Source organism: Ornithorhynchus anatinus, chromosome 11 (genome assembly GCF_004115215.2).
Source record: "Ornithorhynchus anatinus isolate Pmale09 chromosome 11, mOrnAna1.pri.v4, whole genome shotgun sequence".
NCBI classification, from domain to species: domain Eukaryota; kingdom Metazoa; phylum Chordata; class Mammalia; order Monotremata; family Ornithorhynchidae; genus Ornithorhynchus; species Ornithorhynchus anatinus.
The window spans coordinates 41953138-41971511 of record NC_041738.1 but is presented as its reverse complement, the minus strand read 5'-3'; the positions used below and the strand labels follow the sequence as shown (position 1 = coordinate 41971511).

Sequence of the window (18374 nt, the reverse complement as noted above, 5' to 3'; positions counted from 1 at the left end):
CAAACAGAGACTCCCGTTAATACTCCAAGTGGAAAAGGAGCTAAACGGGGCAGATTCTCCTTTCTCTTCCCCCAAGCTTCTCTCCTCAAAGGGGAGGATAAACATCGCTTTCTAGCCTTCCCGCCAACCATTCCAGAGGAGGGAAGTTTGGAGTCCTAGGACAAGCCAGGACCTTCCCTCCCTTGTTTTCCCCTTGCTCCCCTCCCCCAGCAGAAAAGGGAATGAGCCTCTCCCTCGTCTGCAGTGTCCTGGATTTTATTCCTTTGTTTCCTTCCCTTTAAACGGGGGGATACCACAGGGATGGAAGGGAGGGAAGAATGTGAGTGTGGGAGAGTGTGTGTGTGTCCATGTATGTATGTGAGTGTGTGTGTGTGTGTGTGTGTGTGAGGTGGTTATTTTCAGCAGCCCCCTCCCCCACCGTTCCGCTTCCCAGCTCATTAAGGCTCTCCCATTATTCTGACATTTGTGCGCGTCACGTACCGGGAAGAAGTAATTTACTTAGAAGAAATTAAAAGTTCATTTTAATTGAGCGCACACTGCAGTATGCAAATGAGGAGCGCATTATGTACACTGATGCAGAGACAAAGGCTGTAATCAGCGGTTAACCCTTGGTGGGCCAGCCCCATCCTCTGCTCCGTGCAGCCAGTCTCAGCCCCGGTTACTCAGAGCACTGAAAAAGGAGAGGGAAAATGATGGCTATGAGATGGGGGGTCCGGCGGGGAGTGGAAGGCAGCTCCCCAGGGGATGGGAGGAGGATACAGCTTAGCCTTCATTTTGGTTGCTACCAAGCCAGGAGAAGTGCCCTTCTCTCCCCAAGGGGCCATCCAGAATGGGTGGGCAGCCTTCCGGTTCCACGTAGGCCCATCCCCCAGGGGACCAGCCTCCAGTGCCCACGTGGCCATGGCAAGGGCATTTGTAGGCAGAAAGTGTGTCAGAACAGGGAGCGCTGTTGGCGGTCCCTCAGCCACCAGCTGCAGCAGAATCCGGCTTCAAGGAAGGAGAGGATCATGGTGCACATACAGCCGATTCAGAGGAGTTTGGAGGGTCCCACCTCCGGGGCCCCTATATAGCTAGAGTTCAGTGAAACTGACTCTTTGGTGTTGGTACTGTGTGCTGCAAGTGACAGGAGTGCTTCATCCATTTGAACCATTTTTCCCCAAGAACACGTGAGCTTGTCAGACAAGTCTAATCCAAACATCTGACCCACTCTGGGAATTCTCTTCTTGGCTGCAGGAAAAGGATGAACAACAAGTCCCTGGATGGGAGTCTTTGCTGTTTTCTGATGTGGTGGTATGAGAGAGATGCCGGTGAGGTGAGACTCCTCCAGGGGAACACGATATCACTGTTGTTTGGGCCTGATGCCAAAGAGAGAAAGGCCTGTTGTTACCACCATGGCCTCTATCCATTCGAGGATCCCTGGGCTGCAGCCCCTCTGTATTCCTCGGGATACGAGATTTCATGTTGCAGCATGTAGGACTCCAAGGATCTTTTGCCCTTTGTTCCACTAAATGTAGGATCCCTAGTCTGGAATTTCAGGTGCCTTCTGTCCTCCATTGACTTCCTTTGACTTCCCCATCTCCTGCCCCATGTTCCACACCTTCACTCTGCAAAAGAAGATACAATAGTGTTGGTTCCAAACTGATTTTCCCTATATCACCAGCCCTCTTCGAAGTTAAGGAAGGGAGCTGAGGAGAAGCATCACTCAACATCAGTTCAGGAATGGTCGGTGCAGAAAGAGAGAAATGGTCTCCTCCCTCCCTCAGAATTCAGCCGTGTCTTGATCTCCTCCTTCAAGAAAGTGAACATTTCTGCTGTCCCTGACAGAAAGTCCTGTGTGCTCAGTAAGTCTGACGATCCTGGAGAGACTGGTGAACTCTTTGGATTTCACTTGCCACCTCGATGACCTCTAGTCCCCTCAGAGAGAGAAGGATGGTCACTGACGCCCAAACGGACAGCCCTACTAAGCCCCCATTTCCTCTTCTCCCATTCCCTCCTGTGTCACTCTTGGACTTGGATTTGGCGCCCTTTAATGATAATAGTACTCATTGAGAACTTACTGTGTGCCAAGCACTGTTCTAATCGCTGGGGTAGGTACAAGTTAAGCAGGTTCAACACGGTCCCTGTCCCACACGGGCTCACACTCTTAATCCATTACCCACCCCTCCCTCATCCCTGCAGCACTTACACACATATCCATAATTTATATTTATTAATATCTGTACCTCCCTCTAGGCTGTAAACTCACTGTGGGCAGGGAACGTATCTACCAACTCTGTTGTACTCTCCCAAATGCTTAGTACAGTGCTCTGCATACAGTAAATGCTCAATGTGATTGACTGATTCAATGCTTGGGCTGCTGAGTGGGGTCGGGAAGGAAGAAGAATTCAGTCTCAGGGACTAGAGTGGTGTGAGGTCTCCAGAAAGATCCCTCCCCATCTCCTACCAGGTCCCAGAGGGAGGGGCTTGGAGAAAGGAACCAGAGAGCCATTATGGCCCCAAATCAAGCCCCAGAAGGTGCCTGCCTTCTTGATTTCTCTTTTTCCCTTCCCACTTTCCCCCACAGTGCACTGTCCCAGACTGTTCTGGCTCTAGACTGTGAGCTCACTGTGGACAGGGAACACGCCTAATAATAATAATAATGTTGGTATTTGTTAAGTGCTCACTATGTGCCAGCACTGTTCTAAGCACTGGAGGAGATACAAGGTCATCAGGTTGTCCCACGTGGGGCTCCCAGTCTTCATCCCCATTTTACAGATGAGGTAACTGAGGCCCAGAGAAGTTAAGTGACTTGCCCAAAGTCACACAGCTGACAAGTGGCAGAGCCGGGATTAGAACTCGTGAACTCTGACTCCCAAGCCCGTGCTCTTTCCACTAAGCCACGCTGCTTCTCTACCAACTCTGTTGTGTCATACGCTCCCAATCACTTAGTACAGTGTTCTGCACACAGTAAATTCTCAATAAATACCATTGATTGATTGATTCCAGAGGTTACTCCCTGCCTAAACAAGTCTCTCAACGTCCATTTGGGGTAGGGGTCGGGGGCAGAGGAAGCAAGAGAGAAGCCTGATCTTGGCCCAGCCCCTGCCTCTCCTCGCAACCCGAACCCTGAGCCTCTAGTCCCTTTCCCAGCTGGAGAGTCCTCCTGGGACAGCTGTGGACGTTTCGGCTGAAGCTACGATAGGTGCTTTTGGCAGTTGTTTTCTGCCGGGTTTTTTTACTACCTGTCAGACCTGGGATTTTTTAATGACAGTGAAAATGAAACTGGCTCGCAGATGTGAAATGACAGCCAGCTGCAGGAGACAGACAAATTACCTCCAAACCCGGTTCAAGACGCCCACCGATTCCAAACAAAGGGAGTCATCTCGGCTCACTCGGATGAGCGGGGGACGACGGGGGGTTCAGCAGCAAGCTGTTCCGTTCCTTCCCAAGAGCTGCGGGGAGACCGGGCCCGAGAGTGGCGACGTGCTACACGGAAACTGGCACCGGAGTGATCTCTGGGAAAATCTGCCGGGGGCCGCCTGCAGGCTCCGAGTGAAGGAGAGGGGAGAGCGGGGGCACATCCCTGACCTCTGCGACTCTCAGTCATGGGTGTAGCTGTATCTTGTCCAAGTCCATCTGTCTGTCTCTTCACTTCATTCACCTCCGCCTCTCTCATCAGTGGCACAGGGACCCGACTGCCTCATTTCAGTCTCCAAGAGGTGGGATCGTCCTTCAAGCTGTTCATTTATCCCATCTCTACCAGTCACAGGCCAGAGGGCAGGCATCAGTCTTTTCACTGCCAAATAACTGCCCATCTGGGTCGCAGTAGCAGACGCAGCAAAGGACAAGATTTAGGAATCGGCTTTGTCTAGTTATTAACAATACTACAGTAACGATCTGAATTCAGCTTGTGGTCCATTCTGGCCCTAGAGTTCTTTTCTGCCCCCCTCCCCCCGTTTACACATTCAGTCTTACCCTCCTATATTTGAACTGTTTATTTTTAATTCCAGTGTGAACTCTGCATCTGTTGGGAGTGCAATTTCCACTGTTTTTCCTGACCTCTTCTCCCAAGGGCTCAGATCGTTATGAATTCTGTCTCTGTCCTCTATCTTCAGGCCACCCAGTCACTCTGCCCATTTTAGTGTCCGGCTATTGAGCAAGCTGTCCTTTCAGCCCGCCAATCGAGACGATGTTAAATCATAAAGAGTTTGAGGCTCCAACCGAACCCTCTGATCTATGAACCTTCCAGATCCAGAGGAGGGGAGATTATCCATCTCAAATTCTCCAGTGCAGGTGGACATTCTCCTGAGAATGTCTGGAGTGTGTCGTAGCTGGAATGAAACTAGGCCTCTTCCATTTTAAATGGAAATTGCTGGGTCAACCTCACTAAGCCCCAAGAAGGAGCAAGGCCTAGGGTCTGGGAGTCAGAAGGACCTGGACTCTAATCACTGCTCCACCACGTTTGCTGTACGACCTTGGGCAAGCCACTTAACTTCTTCGGGCTTCCGTAACATCATCTTTAAAATGGGGATTAAGACGGTGAGCTCCATGTGAGACAGGGACTGTGTCCAACCTGATTAACTTCTATCTACCCTAGTGCTTAAAACAGTGCTTGGCATGTAGTAAGCACTTAACAAGTACCAAAATTATTATTATTATTATTTATTATTAAGTTTCAAAGGAATGAAGGAAAACACTTCATAGAACTGCCAGTGGGCCCAGCTGAGCCCGCTTGGAGTGGACTTTCCTCATCCCATCTGACCTGGTCTTGATCCAAACTCATCATCAGCATCACTATTATTAGTATCAACATCAACCTGTCATCATCATTATCATCATCAGCATCAGAATTCATTGAGCACTGGACTAAGGGCTTGGAGCATGCAATAGAAGTAAAAGATCAGGTCCTTGATACTGAGAAGTTTATAATCTGAAGGAGCCAAGCCCCGGGCCTCTGCTTTCTGAATCTGGCAGAACTACAGTGACATGGAAGGGGGATTCCAGAACCCTTCTGGAAGACATTGCTGCAGAGTCCCAGCAGCCCAAAGAGAACACTTAGCCTCTTACGTATATGGAAGCAACCATTATCTCCACCATAGGCCACATTCTGCCCCTCCCAGTTGTACCTGTTATTAATTGAGTTTGTTGAGTTTGAACCCCTGACCTGTTGGGCCCCTATTTCATAGTAAAATGGTATCACTGAGGAGTGTTCCACTAGGATTCTCCCAAGGATCTCATCCAGGGCAATCACATGAGGATTTGTATGTTACTCACATAACGTTTCCCCGTCAACTCCCCCAGGGGAGTTTTCAGGTCAAAATGTTATTGTTATTTGCTTGAAGGATTTTTTTCTCATCTCTCTCTCTCCTTTCTTCCTTCTCAGCTTTGTTAACTGGTGCAATTCTCCCTACGGGAGGTTCAGCACACAGAGAGCGAGGTGGTGGGGGAGAAGGAGAGCCCCACTAATCCTAGCAAGAGAGCAGGAGCATTTCCCAGGCCACAGCCCAGAAGGAGTGGAGTGGAGGTAACTGAGGCAGAATCTACTGATCCATTACTTCTGTCGTGACCTCCCAGGCCTGTCCCTGCTGAGGGATGAAATGCCATTAGTCCAAGAGGATGTGCTCTCTTCTCTTCATTTGCCAGGACAAAAACCTCCCAAGAACCATCCAGGAGCGTCCAGGGGCCGCCCAGGGGCTGGACACTGGTCACTGGGTGACGGGCCAGAGTTTGGGGTCACCTATCCTTTCTCCCTGCCTATCGTGGCTCTGGCTTGGGGCAGGAAAAATAAGTCTGGTATTGCAAACGACTCTTCCCCCGACCCCATCCCTGATCCTCCATGCAAGGGGCCCAAGCCCACTCCAGTACTGCTCTTCTAGGACTGGGGCCAGTCAGACATTGAGGTATATTTGATCCGGACTCCCTGCACACTGCTATGCTCCTAGAAAATCTACAAAGAAAACACTCCCATCTGGGGACATCAAGGCTGTGGGATTTTGTCAAATGTTCAAGGCTTTGTGAGGGGCACATTTAAATATAGCAAATTATATTCGACTCAACAGGGTAATGCCTAATGTACAGCTACTCTGTGTGCCAGTATCGGCCAAACTGGCACATGCCGTTAAAAATCTTGATGTCCTCTTCAAGCCCAAAGAATGGATATGATATCTAATTATGCATATGTGCATATTCACAGAAACATATAACATCATTAATTCATTCATGCAGTTGTATTTATTGAGCACTTACTGTGTGCAGAGCACTGTACTAAGCGCTTGGAAAGTACAATTTGGCAACTAATAGAGACAATCCCTACCCAACAATGGGCTCACAGTCTAGAAGCGGGGAGACAGACAACAAAACTAAACAAAACAACCATCAACAGATGCATTTTCTGAGTGTCTCTTCTGTTCAGAGCACTGTACTAGGTGTTTGAGGAAAACAACATTAGAAAAAAGATGTGGTCCCTGCCTCAAAGAGTTTACAGTCTAATAGAGGAACACCAACTGCGAAGCAGCAGAACCTGGTGGAAATATCACGGGCTTGGGGTTCTAATCCAGACTCCATCACTTACCTGCTCTATGTCCTTGGGCGAGTCGCTTAACTGCTCTGTGCCTCAGTTTTCTCATCTGCAAAATTAGGAATCAGTGTCTGTTCTTATTACTTGAGCTGCCAGCCCAGTGAGGGGCAGGAACTGTGTCTGATCTTATTATCTTGTAATAGTACTAGTAATAGCATTTATTAAGTAATAACATCTATAAAATGGGGATTAAATCCTACTCCCTCCTACTTAGACCGTGAGCCAACTCACAGTTGGACTTTGTTGGACTGTGTCCAACCTGATTAACTTGTATCTACCTCTGTGCTTAGAAGAGTGCCTGGAACATAGTGAGTGCTTAAAAGTACTATTATTATTATTATTATTATTACTGTTTGAAGAGCACTGTTCTAAAAATGCTGAAAAAGACTACACAGGTGGAAATTAGATATACTCCCTCCCCCTCACAGTAGTATCTACCACAGCTCTAAGGACAGTTCTTGGCTCATAGTAAGCACTTAATAAATGCTGTTATTGCTTACTGTTGTTATTTTTGTTACCACAAATTTCCAGATATAAAATAGATGAAAGAAGAAGAGTACGAATGATAAAAATTCCATGTTATAATTATATAACAAAAGCCCAAATCAATGGATGCACACACACGTGCTAAAATGACTATGGGATGGCATGACCTGGAAGGAGAGGCATTAGGGAATATTTCCTGGAGAAGATCAGTTTGTGGGAGGATTTTGAAGGAGGAAAGGGACAGGGTTTGATGACCCTACAGGGAGGGAGTTCCGTGCCAGAGAAAAGGCATGAACAAAGGGATTAGAGATGGCAGAGTCAGGAGCGAGGCACAGTTGGAAGGTTGTACATATACGTATGATCTTATGTATATCATCCATTTCAAGAGTGTTAGCGCAAATAGGACTTATTGAGTCCGTATGAATAGTTGCCACAGTCGATCCCTCCCCTGTTGCTGAGTGAGAGGGGCCTTTGAAAGAACAGGAGAAAGTCCATCCCTGGGTCAAACCAGTGCGTGGCTTAGCAAAAAGAGCATGAACCTCAGAGTCAAGAGGACCCGGGTTCTAATTCCGGCTCCACCGCTTGCCCGCTGTGTAACCCTAGAGAAGCCGCTTCTCTGTGCCTCATCTGTAAAGTGAGTCTAAAATCTTCCTCCCTCCAACTTAGACTGTGAGCTCCATGTGGGATAGGCCTGTATCCATCCTGATAAACTTGTAACTACTCCAGCGCTTAGAAAAGTGCTCGACACATAGTAAGCACTTAACAAATACCATAAAATGTCTCCGTATTTTGCCCCCAACAGTGACAGCAAGAAGGTGGCAGAGCAGCAGAAAGGTTGCCCTCCCCGATACCCACCCCCATGGTTATGGATGAGCCATCTAACATCTCTAATGTTCCCTCTAATAACCCATTACGGACCGCTCCTCTATGAATGCGTCCACATAAATCTGGTTTTGCACATATATGTGTCTCTATATGCATGTGACACAGAGGCTGTCTTCCAAAGGAGGCAATTTGGGGAATTAAATAAATAATGCATTCTGATTAAAGAAAGTTGTAAACAGCAGGGTGCCCCATTGACTCGAAATTGGGTCTGTTTCTTTGGGAAACATGACAGAACGCGTGACTGGGGGAGCAGAAGCCAGACAGGGCCAGACAGGGCCGGGTGCAGTCTCACACATGCCCCCCCCCCCCCCCCCCGACCCACTAGCCCCTAACCTTTGTGGATTCAGAGTCAGGCCTCAGCCTTAGGCTCAGGTAACTTTGACTATTGCCTAGACTGGAGATCGTCCCTCCTGCCTCCCCAACCAGGGGGGTCCCCACTTCCTCAAGCTGTAGCAGCTGCTAGTCTAGCCCCCAGACCCACTGCAAGTCCGCAGGGGATCCTTGGCGACTGTGAGAGTAGAAATGGGGGAGTTGGGCTGTGAGTGGGTGTGACTTGCTTTCCTATGAACCTCTCACAGCCCCAGGAGTTGCACAAGGTAATCTAACCCTCCATTCTCCCAACTCATTGTGGCCGGGACCGAGGTCACACTAGCCTCCACGTCCGTGTTCCGCACGGCCTGAATTTATCTGAATAGGGTGGCATCCACCTCTCAGGGTCACATCTGGAGAGTTTCCATTACTCTCCAGTCTCGACTCCGGGAGAGAGAATCCAGCAGAGGCATACCCATTCCATTCCTAGCTTGGGCAGTGGTAGCGAGTAGAAGGCAATCTGCTACAGATCAAAACTCACCTACGTTGGGCAGCAGCGGCATGAGAGAGAATCGAGGGCGGAGACTCCAGTTTACTGCACGGAAGGAGGCAATGGTAAACCGTTTCCATATTTTTAGGGAGAAAATTCTAAGGATCCACTGCCAGAACGATTGCAGATGGAGATGGGGTGTATTGGGAGAGAGGTGTCCATGGAGTCTCTATGGGATGGAGATGACTTGATTCTGTTTACTGCTATTGTTCTTGTCTGTCCATCTCCCCCGATTAGACTGTAAGCCCGTCAAAGGGCAGGGACTGTCTCTATCTGTTACCGATCTGTACATCCCAAGCGCTTAGTACAGTGCTCTGCACATAGTAAGCGCTCAATAAATACTACTGAATGAATGAAATAAGACAAGACAAGGAGGGTATTAGACAACTGGGCTTGTTCTTACTTAGATGGTGATATTCAATTTCAGAGTTCTCCTGGTTATTACAGGATCTACTTTCACCTCCCCTTGGGTGACAGGGGACACTTAGGGAGACTGAGGATCAGAGAGCAGTGACTGGTCACCAGCTTCCACGGGACTTTTCTCAGATCCAAGTCTGGGCCGTATTCTGGATTAACCCCCAGAGCCATGGGCACCCAAATCTGAGCCTCTGTCACTGCCTCTCGCCAGTCTTCTCAGGATAGAAGATGCTTGAGAAGCAGTGTGGCCTAATGGAAAGACCAAGGGTCTGGGAGTCAGAGAACCTGGGTTCTAATCCTGGCTCTGCCAATTGCTTGCTGTGTGACCATGGGCAAATCACTTATCTTCTCTGTGCCTCAGTTTCTTCAACTGTAAATTGGGGATTCAATACCAGTTCTCCCTCCTGCTTAGACTGTGGGCCCCGATGTGGGACAGCAACTATGTCTGACCTAATTAACTTGTACCTACCCAGTTCTTAGAACAATGTTTGACCCACAGTAAGCATTTAACTAATACCATTTAAAAGAAAAGAGGAAAGCCCCTCTGACAGTGCCCATTCTCCCTTCCCAAAGTTGTGGAGGGAGGCCCATTGTTGGCTAAGGAACTGTCCAGACCCCCCAATTTCCCCAGTTTGACTTCCAGCTGATAAGAGGCAAAGCCTTGTGTTGCCCCTCTATCTGTGTCTCCATGCTGACCAGGACAGTGGAGGGACCAGTAGGCCAGAGAGCAGAATGAGGAGAGATTTGGAAGTCAGAACTGATCTGGAGTAATAGTAATTTCAATTAAGTGTTTGCTAAGTGCTGGAGGAGATACAAGGTAGTCATTGGATACGGTGACATTGGACACCTGTGTGGTTCAAATCTAAGAGAGGTGGAGGAGAAGTAATAGTGTTTATTAAGTGATTTTTCTGTGCAGAGTACTGTACTAAGTGCTGGAAAAAAGTACACATGAGCAAGTTGGACAAGGTCTCTGGCCTTCCCGGAGCTCACAATCTGAAAATAAGGGAGGGGAAAGGGAATAGATGACAAACACATAAGGAAGGATAGGATAATAAAAACAAAAAAAAAATCCAGAGAAGATGAGGGAGAACAGGTAATTTGCAGATGAGGAAACTCACGATCAGGGAAGTTAACTGAGTTACCCCAGGTCACACAGCAGGCAAGAGATGGAATGGAACTAGAACCCAAGTCTCCCGACTTCCAGTCCTCCGCTCATTCCCCTAGGGTCCCTAGAGCTGATCTCTGCCGTTGGGTCCTCAGCCTGCCTGTCCATCGGGGATGGGAGGGAGAGCGGTTCTCCCAGAGTGAGGAATTGTCTAAGTGTTCTTTGTCCAGCATGGCAGGGATGAGGGTGGTGGCCCAGAGCCAGATGGGTCTTGCTTTACCGGATTAGGGGCTCCCCCAGCCTGGGCCAGCTCAGTCCTACATCTCCTGTTTATCTGGGTCACGTTGGAAATCCAAGGAGGGGGCCGGTCCCCCTCCAGGCACCCAGGTCAACGACACCTTTTCCGACCCATGGTCTTCGACGCTGTAATTAAACGGGGGAGCCAGCTAAATCGCGGGAGTAAGTGGCGAGTGCAGATTGGACTGTGGACTGCAGGGTGGATTTAATTGATAAAGTATAACCTCCGTGCTCCGTTCGCCGTGGCTCCGGGAGCCCTCGCCCGGCAGCTCCAGATGGCGTCCGTGAAAGAGTTAAGTCCGCTGTGATCAACAGCAAGAAGCAAGTGGTAAACAATTTTTCTCTCCCTCTGCTAAATTAATATGCAAATTCCAAACCCCCTCCCCTCTCTTCCCCTGCCTCGAAATTAGCGAGGTAGAATGGTTGGGCTAATTATGCATTCAAACGAGCAGGCTTCGTTAATGTGGCACTAAGAGGATGCTGAAAATGATTGTGAGAAGATGAAATTGAAATTCGAGCATGGCACTCTTGGTGCATCTGGAATCGCTCTTGCATGCCCCAGCAGATGTAACCTGACAGTGACCGCCAGCTACAATCCTGCACAGCATGGAGATCTATCTGTCTCCACCACACCTCGATTCCAGAATCTGGGGTGCGGGGACCAAAAAACACAGTAGAGAGTCGCCCACTTGGCCCTCCAACCACTTCCTTCAAAGCCAGGTCTGCGAAGGGAAATGAAGGCTAAAATGGCCCAAACCCTGTGGGGTGGATTCCCCTGGGGGAGGTTGGCTGGAAGCGCTTCCTGGCTACAGAGGTCACTCTTGGGGGGCTGGGGGAGAGGGGAGGGGGTAGTCTCGCTCCTCCGGAAGAAGCCTCCACAGCTGGCAAAAGGGTTTCCATGGAAACAGCCACAGTCTCTGGAACCTGGATTCCAGGTCACCGGCTCCCGAGACTCGTCCATGTTGCGGTGCCAGGTCAGTGGCAGCGGAGTTGTCTTGAGGCCCGTTGGCCCGAGGGTGCAGAGGCGGGGGCAGTGGACGGTCAGTGCAGCAACCGCTTCAGAAAGAAGGAAGAGGAGCAGCGGCTCGGCTCAGAAAGGAGCCGGGGCGGGTTCCGTCTTCTCTTCCTCCTCCTCCTTCTCCCTCCAATGGAATGCTGCCTCCTCCTGCTTAGAGGAGCCTCCGTGGGGAGACCCCACACCGGGCAAGGAGACAGCCACACCTGGCTAAGAGCCAAGTCAGTCTATTCCGGTGGTGATTCAGGCATCCCCCCCCGGATGGTGGAATGTGCTCCGGGCTTTTCCTGGGTGGAAGCGGGAATGGCAACGCTCCTAAGACATTGTCAATACCCAGAAACCTCAATCAATCAATCAATCAATCGTATTTATTGAGTGCTTACCGTGTGCAGAGCACTGTACTAAGTGCTTGGGAGAATACAGTATAGCAGAGTTGGTAGACATGTACCCTGCCCACAATGAGCTTACAGTTTAGAGAGGTAGACGGACTTGGATAGAAATAAGTAAATTATGGATATGTACATAAATGCTGATCCCTCTCAGGGTCGCACTTGGAGAGTTTCCTGTACTCTACCAGTCTCAACTACAGGAGGGAGAGCCAAGCAGAGGCATATCCATTCCATTTCTAGTTTGGGCAATGGCTAGCGAGTGGAAGACTATCTGTTACAAGTCAAAACTCACTCGTGCCAGGCAGCAGTGGTATGGGAGAGAGTAGAGGGTGGAGACTCAAGTTCACTGCATGGAAGGAGGCCATGGTAAACCACTTCCATATTTTTACCAAGAAAACTCTACCAGAATGATTGCAGAGATGTGTCCGTGGCGTCGCTATGGGTCGGAGACAACTCGATAGCATAAGACGGGACAAGACATTAGTGCTGTGGGGGTGAAGGAGGGGTGAACAGAGGGTGCAAATTCAAGTGCCAGGGTGACACTGAAGGGAGAGGGAAAAGAGGAAATGAGAGCTTAGTCAGGAGAGGCCTCTTGGAAGAGATATGTTTTTAATAAGGCTTTGAAGGTGATTGTCTGCCAGATATGAAAAGGGAGGGCATTCCAGGCTAGAGACAGGATGTGGGTAAGGGGCCAGCAGGGAGATAGGTGCTCAGGGGTCACATAAACCCCTTGTAAGGACCTGGCCCTACGGGAATTCACCCATCTACTGAGGGTAAGTTGTGCAACCGGGCAAGAAAATGACAGTCTGGAGTAGTAGGGGAAGTCGGTCCATATCTAAGTGTGAATCCTGCTTCCCCTCTCCCTGCCCAACCCTCACCACTGCTAAACAGCAGTCCTGCTCACACTCGGGGAAACTGGCTGGCTGATTCTCCAAGTCTTTTCTGGACCCTGGATCAAGTTGTCCCAGACTCCACACCCAAGGAACCCAGTCGGCACTCTTGACTCCCACAGGGCCTTACTGGCCCTCTGTTTTCTCCTGTCCCAGAGCAGTGCAAAGAATGGATTGGTGAAGGCTTCTCTTCCTGGTCCCTGGTGCAAACCCTGCGTGGAACCAACAAACTCCCCCACTCCATGGGAGGGGAGACATCTCTAACCCACCTCTCTGCACCAACAAGATGAGGGTCGACAAAAGAAGTCCAATAATAATTTTGGTATTTGTTAAGCTCTTACTATGCGCCAAGCACTGTACTAAGCACTGGGGCAGATACAAGTTAATTAGAGTGGACAGGGACTGGCATTCTAAATAGGAGGGAAAACTGATATTGACTCTTCATTTTACAGTTGAGGAAACTGAGGTCAAGAGAAACTAAGTGACTTGCCCAAGGTCACGCAGAGGCAAATGGTGGAGCCAGAATGAAAACCCAGGTCCTCTGACTCCCAGGCCCCTGTTCTTTCCACTAGGTCTTACTCTTTCAAAGGCCAGTGTAATTCTAAATTGAAAGGAAACACAAAAGAAAAGAAAAATAACAAGCATCCTGTGTCCAAACTGATGATCTTGTACCTACCCTACCATGTACCTACTCTACCACTTGGTACAGTGTCTGACGCACAGTAAATGCTTAATAAGTACCATAAAAAACACTCAAAGGACCAAATGATCTCTACCCTTATTAATATTTTATGAGAACACCAAGCAGCTGTTACTCTGACCTGAAGAACAGAGCAGGAGAAAATGGGTTTAAATGGGAATTAGGGGTTCTATTTGCTGCCAGGAAAATTTCTCGCCAGAGGGCTGTGAGGCATGGGAGTGGGTCTTGGAAGTAGGTAACCTTATCCAGTCCTCATCCTCCATGCTGCTCAAATCTCCTTCCCTGGAGGTCTTAAGATATGGGATAGATTCCATCCATCTTGCAAGGTTTAAAGTGTCACCCTGCCTGAAGACAGGGGGAAAGACTGGATCACCACTCAAGATCCCTTCCAACTATGAGATTATATCCTATTCTCCATCCTTGTCCCTCTCCAGGGAAGCCGGGGTGGTCAAGCAGTAAGAGCAGGAGTCCCTTACAGGGTCAACTAATGGGCATCGGCCCACAAGCCCAGCCCAGCCTGGTGTATCCACTTCAGAGTGGGTTCTCTCACTCCAACCCTGCCAGGGCTATTTTTAGCCCTCCAGTAGCCAATCATGCCCCATTTAAAAGGGAGGATACAGCAGTGGCCCCTAGAGTCACAGAGGGAACTGGGGCCAGGACCTTCACCCGGGAATTAAAGCAGCTCTGGTCCCAGTCCTGACTCTCTTCAGGGCCTTGAACAAGTCATCTAATTCGTCTGCATCAGTTACACTCCCTGGAGTTGGGGAGACAAGGTATTCACTCCCTCTAGCAGTTTACCCCCAGCCCCTCACCAGTTCACATCCAGCCCCTCACCAGTTTGCCCCCAGCCTGAAATCAACTTGCCCTCAGTACCGTAGCAACTTCCAGGCATTTGGGGAGGATCAATAATATGTCACTGAAGCTGAAACTTGTGTGCTCCTGGATTTTAATCCTGCTTCCCTCTCTCTCCTTCCTCCCTCTTCCTCCTCTGCTCCTTCCTTCTCTCCTCTCTCCCCATTTCTGGGGGCTCAGCTTGCTACCCCTGCCCTGGTAGCTCATCCTGGCCTGGAAGACCCTATGCAAGTTAAACCTCGACCAGTCACCCCACACATCCTGAGCTCCTCATAGGCCAGAAACGGGTTTAGTGCTTCCGTCTTTCAGGATTCTCGTTGGACTCTTCCATCTTCAGAACCCCCCAAGTGGTTTGGTTCTTTGGTCAGCCTTTACTGTTTTTGGCTTAGCACCAGCCAATCTTCTTCAACTTGTGGAGTTCAAGTTGTAGAGTTCTCAACTTGAGGAGAAGCAGTGTGGTCTAGTGGATGGAGCACGGACCTGCGAGTCAGAAGAACCTGGGTTCTAGTACCAGCTCTGTCACTTGTCTGCTGGGTAACCTTGGATAAATCACTTAGCTTCTCTGTGCCTCAGTTCTCTCATCTGTAAAATGGGGATCAATACTGTGAGCCCCCTGTGGGACATGAACTGTCTCCAACCTGATAAGCTTGTCTCTACCCCAGTACTTAGTACAGTGCCTGGCACAAAGTGCTTAAAAATACTTTTAAAAAAGTTCCCTGATTCCCAGAGCCCTGGCCTTTCCACTGGGCCATCAGTGAGGTTAGGGATATGATCAAGAACTAGAGAAATGCTTGGCGCCCTTCAGGGGAAAAACGTTCCAGCCACCCCTCCATTCCCCACATCGATGGAGTAGGGCAGGATGGTTTATATGAAACATGAAATGAGAAGCAGAGGGGTGGCTTGGGCCTCACCTGGGAGGGATTGGTTGGGAGAGGCAGCCCGGGAACTAATCTGGATGACCAGATCCCCTGAGAGCTTCTGCTGTGGGCTGTGTATAATGGGAGACGATTCAGGGCAAGCAGGGCCAGAGCGGGGGGAAGCTGGCAAACTTTCTGAGCATTGTTGCCAAAGATAAGGGAAGCAGCATGGCCTAGTGGGTAGGCCACAGGCCTGGGAATCAGAAAGACCTGGATTCTAATCCAAGCTCTGCCACTTGTCTGTTGTGTGACCTTGGACAAGTCACTTGATTTCTCTGTGCTTCAGATACCTCATCTTCAGAACCGGGATTGAGGCTGTGATCCTTATGTGGTAATAATAATAATAATGTTGGTATTTGTTAAGCGCTTACTATGTGCAGAGCACAGTTCTGCGCGCTGGGGTAGACACAGGGGAATCAGGTTGTCCCACGTGGGGCTCACAGTCTTAATCCCCATTTTGCAGATGAGGTAACTGAGGCACAGAGAAGTTAAGTGACTTGCCCACAGTCACACAGCTGACAAGTGGCAGAGCTGGGATTCGAACTCATGACCTCTGACTCCAAAGCCCGTACTCTTTCCACCGAGCCATGTGGTCCAGGGACTGGGTCCAACCTGATTAATTGTATCTTCCCCGGAGCTTAGTACACAGCCTGGCACATAATAACCATTTAAAGAATACTATTAATTTTTATATGTAGCAGAGAGGTGACTGTGTCCACCTTCCTGGAGCGACAGAAGAAGGTATGGAGGGAAAAAGAGAGCCTCAGATTTACACAGCGAGTCAGGTAAGTTGAAGCCGCCCCTCTTGATTTCATCTGGAGACTACACTGCTGTCTTCTCCCCCCTCGCCCACCTCCTCTTACAATAACCAGGGCTTGGGAATGGGGCAGGGGCATCCTAGCAGTTCCTCTGTCCCATGATTTCAGGGATTTCTAGGCACCAGAGAAGAAGTGCAGTCAGCTCTATAAGGACTAGCTTGAGAGTGTGGATGACTCTTGCAATTCACCACCACTAAAAGTAGAACAATTCAAGAGCATGGACCTGCTGGTAGGAGGTTATCCTTCCCTTCCCCGACACTGACCCTCTGTCTTAGAGGCTAGTGGCCGTGGCCAGCCCCAGAGGGAGCGGAGCTGGGTCATCAGGCCACACGTGGTGCTTGGGCCACCGGGCAGATGCAGCGCTCCCTGTCAGGTGGATGAACTAGAAAATGAGCCTGCCCTGCCCCTGCTCTGAACGCCAGGTTGTTGTCTGTGGCATCACACAAAAGGACGAGGCCCGCTGTGAGCAGCGATGCTAGCGAATTTGAAGGTCAGTTATATATCAGTTACATATTGGTTACACACACACAGACACGCACAGACACATACACACACAACACTCAAATTTACTGAACACGTGTGCAGAGCACTTTATGCTAAGCGCTTGGGAGAGTCCAGTGTAACAGAGTTGGTAGACACGTTCCCTGCCCACACATCCACATTCACACACACATATCCATACACCGCTCATCTATGCACGTACACACACGCACGCATATGCACACAGAAGAATTCCTAGTCCCATGCAGTCCCCAGCATTCCTTCTTTCCCTTTTTGCTACCTCAGCTCCTTAACCTCTCTCCCTCCAAATCCCACCTCAGCCAAGGAGAGCTAGTGAATCCACCTCCATGCTATACTGGATTCCGTCCTCCCTTCCCCCAGTTTGAATTTGGTTTGATATGGGAAGTGATCAGATTCTAATGGACGGCAGGGTCGAGGAGGCCAGAGACCCCCTACCTGGGCCCGAACCTGGCAACGGGTGGCAAGGACGGAAGGGCCATGCTCAGTATTCATCAGACAGGAATCACCCGTGGAGATGTCACGCGTGATGGGCAACGTACTCCTAACGCCCAGGGCTCGCTGTCACAGTCAGACGGGAGGGCCGAAGCCAGAGGAAGGAGATGGCCTGGGAGGACCGAAGGATCCAGAGGCGGAGGGCCGTGGCCGGCCTGCTCGATACAGATCTACAGACTTTCGGCGGCTCAATAGTCAGTCATAAATAGAAGAAATAAATTGAGGTGCAGATTAATAGCCCCTAGAAAGGAGAGCTTAAACTGAGGGAGAACCAGTGGGCTAGAGCCACTGAGAAGAAAGTGATATCCCAGGAGGAAGAAAGGAGGAGAATAGATCCCAGAGAGCGCGGAGAAAGAAGGCAGGCAGTGGGGAGCTGGCTCAGGTCGAGACCCTTGTCCTCTGCGCACGGGATGGATCTCAGCAGCTTCTCAGGATCCATCCCCCTCCTGGACATGTGGATCACATACACTGGGGAGGAAGTGGGAAGGATGGGCAGAGATACAGCCGCCTTCGGGGGGCGGAGGGGCGGGGGAGCCCAGGGGATTCAGGAGATCCTGGAGATTGGCAGAGAATCCTTGGGGTGGGGTTTGTGTGATGGCAGAGGATGGGGCCAGCAGTTTTCTTCCTTGAAACGGCCTCCTTCCTGAGTTGTTTCCTGCCATAGTGTTTGGAAACCGAGGCCCCGAATTTCAGGGTTTCATGGCTTCCCCCCTTCTCTTGCCTCCCTCTCCTTCTCTGTGTTTTTTTGTCTCTCTGACTATGATGCATGGCAGTGCTAATTCGCCGTGTGCTGCCATTAATTCCAGCACAGCTGCTGCTCTCTCCCTCAAGGCATTTCACTAATACTCGGCTTCAGAGCCTCTCTGCAAATTAACACCATTTGTTCTGCAGAACATGTTTTATTTCTACACTACATGCATAGCTTATTACTCCGCGATAAACTCGGGGAGAGCGGCGGCTGTGGCCCAGGGAGTTGAGTCTGAGGCTGGAGAAGAGGAAGGGGAGGTGGTGTTGCGGGGAAGGAAGGCGGGGAGGGAGGGGACTGCTCTCCACCCCTCCTCCCCAACCTGGTTTTGTAGTAGCCCAGCCTGGACACAGGCAAAAGCGACGGGTGTCCGGAACTGACCCCAAGGTTCCACATCCTCTTTGCGGTGCCCACAGACTTTATCTTGCC

General features: G+C 49.9%; 1 long non-coding RNA gene and 1 other non-coding gene across 2 annotated transcripts in view; one reads left to right on the top strand and one right to left on the bottom strand.

Moving 5' to 3' along the window:
• Positions 1-498: 498 nt before the first annotated feature.
• The window catches only part of LOC103171341, a 31368-nt gene continuing 13492 nt past the window's right edge, over positions 499-18374 (bottom strand). The window contains exon 2 of the long non-coding RNA XR_486738.3: positions 499-1604. This is a non-coding gene — a long non-coding RNA (uncharacterized LOC103171341). The remainder of the gene's footprint in view (positions 1605-18374) is intronic.
• Positions 12154-12291, top strand: LOC114815267. Its single transcript, XR_003763031.1, has one exon. It is a non-coding gene; the product is annotated as a small nucleolar RNA SNORA7 (small nucleolar RNA).